Raw genomic sequence first — 7,703 nt, forward strand, 5'->3', positions numbered from 1 at the left:
AGCTGTTCTTGCCTGGGAAGAGGAGCAGGGCACACTTGGACTGCTTTCCAAGATTCTGTGACTCAGTGATGAACTTCCAAAAACAACAGCACACCACTGGCTAAAACCATCTGGGTAAGTTTACAAGAACTCAAAGCAGACTGGATCAGAAAGGCAGCAAGATTTTTGTTGTTTCCCAGTTGGAACCAGAGGCTGATTCAAGGTTAAGATTCAGCGAAAGCTGGCAGATGTGCTACTTTTATGGCCATCATCTGTCACTCAAGCATTTTTGAGTTGTTTTCTCACTAGAGATGATCTCATCCTTCTTTGCTCTGGGCTCCTTGCTACCAAATTACAGTTTTTGAAATGAATACCCAGGTAGGGGTGCCAACTTTGGCATTTCAACACCACCCTTGCTGCTCATGCTCAGAGAGTTCAAGTGGCTTAAAATTAATGGAGGTCATAAAACCAGTTAGTATTGGAACACAGGTTGAACTCGGATCTCTTATCTTCTCTCTTTACCATGCTGAATTACATAAATCATCCCAGTGTTTAAGATAGATTGCTTTTCCTCCCTGTGATAAGTGGAACAATGACACCCTCCCCGCCCCCCCACCCCCCGCCACACCCCTCCATGTCTACACCCTAAACTGTGGAACCTATGAATATGTTTTGTCCACATGGCAAAGAGAATTGGGGTTGCAGATGGAATTAAGATTGCTAATTAACTGAGTTTATAACGGGGAGATTATCCTGGATTATCAGGACGAGTCCAATGTAATCACAGAGGTCTTGAAACGTGGAAGGAGGTATAAGAGCCAGTGTTGGAGTGGAGGTCCCATCATGCAGCAGTGGAAACGAATCTGACTAGGAACCATGAGGTTTTCGGGTTCCATCCCTGGCCTCGTGCAGTGGGTTAAGGATCTGGCGTTGCCATGAGCTGTGGTGTAGGTCGCAGATGAAGCTCGGATCTGGCATTGCTGTGGCTGTGGCGTAGGACTGCAGCTGTAGCTCTAATTCAACCCCTAGTATGGGAACATCCACATGCTGTGAGTGCGGCCCTATAAAAAAGCAGAAAAAAAAAAAAAAAGAAAGAAAAAAAAGAATCAGCGTTAGGGTGATGTAATGTGAAAAAGAAGACTTGAATGGACATTGTTGGCTTTGACAATGGAAGGGGGCCACCAGCCAAGGAATGTGGGCAGCCTCTAGAAACTGAAAAGGCAAGAAAACAGATTTTTGCATTAAGCTCTAGAAAGGCAATGCCCTGCCAACATCCTGATTTTAGTCCAGCAAGACTCAGTTTGGATTTCTATTCTCCAGCACAGTAAGATAATAAATTTGATTATTTAAACCACTACATTTGTGGAAATCTGTTACAGCAACAATAGAAAACTGGTACTCTCTTTAAAGTGTCTAAAAATAAACACATGATAACAAAACTGGGTAATACAGCCTACTATTTTAAAAAAGTATTATTCCTTTGACATTTTATCTTTAACAAATTGTAGCAATAAAGAACAACAGCAAATACTCGAGTATAATACCTAATATATGTCAAGAACTCTTCTAGATGTTAGATGTATTAACTCATTTACATCTTTTTAGAACATTATGAAGTGGTTCTATTATCATCCCCACTTTATAGAGAAGAGAACTGAGGCACAGAGAAGTCATGCAACTTGTCCAGTACTACAAAACTGGGAAATTGCAGGCTGGGGTTGAACCCAGACTAGAGTCTGTCTACTGCTGTGCCCTTCTGCTTCTCTCAATGGTAGTGGCCCAACAGATGGCATCCCTACCCAGAGTCAACATTGATGGTCTTTTACCCAAGAACTTAAAATTGCTTATGGAGATGCATTGTATTCTAGTTCATAGACTTCCTTTTCTTTGAAATAATTTTAGTTTATTTCCTTTCCATGCTGTTATTTAACCTATTCTCTCGTCTTGACACTGAGACTGTTTTTATGTTAATCATCAAAAATTTCATAGCTTTGCAGATATGGATTATTCAAGAACTGTCTGGTTTCTCAGCCCTGTTCCTTTTTGCCTCTTGTCATATTCAGTTACCTTACCCTTCTACTGGTCTGCTTACGGTGAAGGGCAGAGGAGATGAAAAAAAATCTCTAGACATATTTTTACTTGTCAATAGCTCTTGACAGAGCAGGAGGGTCACCCATGGTTGCCTACTATGGATTTTTTTTTCTATTTTTTTTTTCAAATGAAACTTAAGCCTCTTGTGTTCCTATGATGTCTTATATTTAGACATAATTTTCTTTTAAGTCTTCATTTCTAATGTAGGCTTTTGAGATTTGTTAATTTGATTTGTTCATGCTGCGCTGAACTTTCCATTATCACAGATGATCAAGAATTGGCTTTAATCATGTTTTGCTTTGCTTTGTTTTGTTTTGGTCGCTAGACACAAAAAAAACAAAACAAGAAGTCAAAATCAGTTTGTCCTTCAAGGCTTCCTCCCCATTTAAAATATGCCCTACTGTGTGATCATCCACTACGGGAACTAGATTAGCAGTTGCTGATAGGTCAGCAGGGGCTGTCCAGAGTGGTGTTTTTTTGGGGGGGGGGCGTCTTAGGGCCAAACTCGCAGCGTATGGAGATTCCTAGGCTAGGGGTCAAATTGGAGCCACAGCTGCTGGCCACAGCCACAGCCACAGCCACAGCAACACCAGATCCAAGCCACGTCTGCGAACTGCACTACAGCTCACCTTAACCCCCTGAGTAAGGACAGGGATGGAACCCACAATCTCATGGTTCCAAGACGGATTTGCTTCCACTGCGCCACTACGGAAACTCCCAGCGTATTTTTTGGAAGGAGTTTATGGAAAGATCTAGGCTCTGTGGAGGAGTTCAGCAATGTTATTAGCAGGTATAGATATTCACTAGTAGATGCGGATGTGTATTTTGAGGTGGGCTGGGTGTTACAGCTGCCACACTTCTGCTGTGCCTGCGGTTGTGAGTCAAGAACGGTTTCACCATCCATTCCTCCTGAGCTTCTGTGTGGATGACTTTGGGTCTAGGGGGCACTGTCTGTTTCAGTCTTACCATTTTCCTGAATCCCCAACGTTTTCCAAAAAAATGAACTACATAAAAAACACGTAGAAGATACTATGCAAGTCTCTCAAACAGAGCCTAAAATGAAGGGAATTAAGATTAAATTAAAAACAGAGACTTTCAAGCTTCAAATAATATTTTACCAGCTTGAAGGTAAAAATGAACTACATAAAAAACACGTAGAAGATACTATGCAAGTCTCTCAAACAGAGCCTAAAATGAAGGGAATTAAGATTAAATTAAAAACAGAGACTTTCAAGCTTCAAATAATATTTTACCAGCTTGAAGGAGTATTAGATATTGCAGAAGGTTGTTGACAGCTGGTATAAACCTTCTTCTTAAAATAGCAGTAACTATCGTTTTTTGAGTACTTTTTACTTGTAAGGCCTTTGTTCAGTGACTTTAAACATTTAACTTATGTTATCCTCATCCAAATCCACAAGGTAGGTATTTTTAACTCCCATTTTGCAGAAGAGAAAATGGAGGCCAGTCGATGTTAAGTAACTTTCATTCAGTCCCAGAGAAATCTCTGCGGAAAGCTTTGGAGGAGGATTGCCTCCTAGAGAGAAAACAAATCAGACGGATGCCTTTTGAATACACCTCAGCCCAGAGATGCAACTGAGTCCATTTCTTACTCTCCCATTTGAAAAAGTAAGAGTTGCCGAAATAGAAACGTTGAGCGATATGTTTGAAGCCACCACGGGATTAGACAGGGCCAGATCTCAGCAATATCTACCTCTCAGGACTGTGTTAAGATGGAGCAACTGGTCTCTCTCAGGTCCTTTCATCTCTCTTTCTAGGTCAGTCCCTGCAGGGTTTCAATCCTGTCAGTTAGTCTTCTCTGCATTGCCTATCAATTATTTGCTGTTTTGCTCCGGGGTTATGATATTTAAAAGAAGATCCATATCAAGCTGTGAGGTTTTGCCTGAATTTCCTGGGTCCGTGCCTCAATTTTCTGCTTAATTTTTCCTTTGGAGACTAGTTATACACTGGAGTGGATTTTTCTTTTTGCATCAGAGGTCGTTGCAGAAAGTTTGGGAAGCTTGGTAATTAACAAAGACTCATGAACTCAGACCTCTGGCAGGAACTTAAACCGAATGAAAGATCAGTTCAGAGACTGTTTGGATGTTGTGTTGAGGCTTTGTCTAGCTTCAAGCGTTCAAAAATACATGACTTAAAAAAAAAAAAAACCCAAGAAAACCCAAAACTTATCACACAGCTTCAGCTTCAAATTGGTTTGTGTGATGTGCTTCTTAAAACACTGATTTGGGTCACACAGCTAGGAAAGTATATTTGGGTGATATGATTTTGATTCACTCCAGCTTTGGGGATTAAAGTTAAGTTAAAGTTATGTCTGCCATTTTTGACAGCCGGGTGAATGGAAAAGAAAAGTACTTTTAGAACTCAGAGATTCTGAGAACTACATGGAAAACCTGAATCCATGTGCCTGAGACAATGATCGAACATCATGTTATGTGGATGGTTACTAGTTACTTAACACCTTTTAGTTAAAGCAGTACTTTAAGTGTTACGAACATAGACTTAGTCTACTATTCAATTTAAAGACCAAACGAGGAGTTCCTGTGTGGCGCAGTGGATTAAGTATCTGGCATCGTCACTGCAGCGTCTCAGGTCACTGCTGTGGTGTGGGTTCAACCCCTGGCCTGGGAATTTCCACATGCCACGGGTGCAACAACAACAACAACAAAACCCCAACAAACAGACAAAAAAAATAAAGACCAAATGATAATCTCTTTTGTTATGAAAGCAAAGGAGAGATTATATTCCTTTTAGCACGTTCCTGCCGAACCTACAGAGACTATGACAAAACTGCTGTGTGTTCACCAAACCCATTTCTTACCTGCTGGGCAGCCAGCCAGCCTCTATTTGCCAACCTCCCCTGCGTTTAGCTGTGACTCTGTCCCTGAGTTCTGACCAATGAAATGTGGGTGGAAGTGAGGTACCTTCTTCTAGGCCTGTGCTCTCCTCTGCCCAAACCCCAGCAATACTCTTCGCAGTCTTTCTGTGAAGGGGGAGACTCTGAGACCCTCATTATGTTATAGGCACAGGTGAAATGACCGCATTGGATATTGTGTATGAGAGAAAAACTTCTATCTGTTAAGCCATGGAGATCTTGGGGTCTGTTATAGCAGCTAACACTTCTTACCCTAACTAATAAAGACATGGTTTATGCAATAAAGGTAAAAGATAGGCTTATTATTAGCACCACCTATGGGAGTTCCTGGTAGTCTAGTGAATTTGGCGCTTTCACCATTACAGCCCAGGATCAGTCCCTGGTTAGGAATTGAGATTCCACATCAAGCCATTGAACACATAGCCAAACAACAACAACAACAAACAAAAAAGCCACACACAATACACAAAAACCAAAAAAACCCTGCGTCGCTTTTATAACTGAAGTTGGATTTGAATTGAGATATCAAAATCTCTCCTTTCCCTATTGCTGTAGCATGTAGCACTAAAAGGACTACCTGAAAATTCAGTACATTGATCATTGTTTTATTTGTTATCACATCCAACAACTGGTTGTTATCATGTGCAACAACTGTCTGATATTTAAATTAAAATGAACAAGTATTTAAATTCAGTATTCTCTTTTGGCGTAGTGGGTTAAGGATCTGGCATTGTCACTGCAGCAGCTTGGATCGCTGCTGTGGCAGAGGTTTGATCCCTGGCCTGGGAACTTCCACATGCCGTGGGCCTGGCCAAAAAACTGTAAAACAAGTAATTAAAATCAAGAGACTAGTTTTTCGTGTAATGTACAAAGTTTATAAGTGAGCTCCTTGCTTATGTTAAGGACATGAAGAATTTTTTACATCTGTTCTCAACAATAAAATTAACAGAATTTTAAAATCTTTAAAAACTTCCAGCTCAGCTGAAGACATTTGACTATTCAACTTAAAATAACAGCATTTAATTTATCTTGAGTATCTCGGTGATACTTTAACCAATTGAGCTTATTTCTTTACTTAATCTTTTGTTTCCTAGAGAACTGTCTGAGTGAGTTTAGAATATCTGGGAGGAAAATGATAGGGAATATGATATAAAATACTCAATTATTTATTATAACATTCATTATTAGACTATCATATAAAAAGCCGAGTAGTAACAGGACAACAAGTACTTTATAAGCAAATGTGCTTTCAAATAGTCTTAAGCTGTGATGGGAGAAAGAAATGGAATTTTTAAAATAACTCTCAGTGGGAGAACTTGGATGCCTTTTGGAACACAAATTGGAAGCTACTTATTAAACAAGGGTAATTTGTTCTGGATCCACACCACAGAATGGCTTCAAACGCGTTTAAAGTAGGTCATCTGAGCGCTCTAAAATGTTTGGTACATGGTAACCTTCTGTAGCATGTTCACATGATAGATAGAGTGCATCCCAATAGCATCCTTGGGATTTCTGACCATATCAAAGCATCATCAAGGAGCTCTAATGAGACAGTTTGTTTAATTGAAATACTTTAAATTACCATGTAGTACAGCATGAAAAAATTATTATTTTTGTTAGCTGAACTATTTCTGCGAGCCCCAAATTGAAAATCCTAATACTGGAGCGTGACATGATGCATTGTAAAACCTATTAAACAGCAGGTCACAAAGAGGAATTTAAATGAAAGAATTCATCTAAAATATCAAGATTTTTGCCTTGAATATTACTCCTAGGCATCAATATCCTGTCACCAATTCTACCAAGACAGGAAATATCATTCATAGGTAGGTCCCATGTATACAAATAAAAAATTAATAATTGTGGCATCGCCATTTAGTCACACTCTCTATCTTTATAGGCAATACAGTTCTTTTATCAACACACAGGCAGAATGGGTTGCTTTAGACATGGCCCATTTAAGAGTTTTTCTTTGAGTGTTTTTATCACTGAAGATAAACTTATTTTGACTTAGGAAGAACCCTATCTGTAGTCAAGTGGGAACATTCACATAGCATTGTCACGATGGTCTTTTCATTGAAAGAACTGGCTGTCTAACAGCAGAATATTAGAATGAAATTTCCCATTTGGTTAGAGTATCTCAACATGAAACACTTTTGCTTCTCAGAAGCACCAAAAAATCTCCTAAGACTCATGCCCCTCATTCAACTGATCTTCTGTTTCATGAGCTAGGTTGAGAGGGTTGCATGGTAATGGACAGAATATGAAAGAAGATGCCTAACAGAGGGGACAGGAATCTCCTTTGTAGGCTAACCTAATATCACCTGAGGGCACAGTTTGCTCTAAAATGTTGGTCATAACTTAACACGAAAAAGAACAAGGCTCAAATCTGGCGACAGAAAAGTGGTTTAAGATGGATTTTAAAAATTAGATGCAGAGTGTTAGCAATAGAAACAGACTTCGCTTTGCTTTTTTGGAGTGAGAGCAGAGGTTTGAATTATTTGTTTTTATTTTGTGCAAGGCAATAGTTATAATGAGAAAAATTTCTTTTTTATGGGTTAGTAACACGGAGATGATTTGGTGACTGGTTTTTTTTGTTCATTTTTCTAGAATTTTTGTGGGGTGTTAGTTTTTTGCTGATCTGTTTTGTTTTGTGGTTAGATGTTTTAGGTGCTATTTCACTGATGATTATTCCAATAATCAAGTTGAAAAATTCCTCCAGGTTCATAAATAAATATCTATG

The sequence above is a fragment of the Sus scrofa genome, chromosome 8, assembly GCF_000003025.6.
Source record: "Sus scrofa isolate TJ Tabasco breed Duroc chromosome 8, Sscrofa11.1, whole genome shotgun sequence".
Classification (NCBI taxonomy): Eukaryota; Metazoa; Chordata; class Mammalia; order Artiodactyla; family Suidae; genus Sus; species Sus scrofa.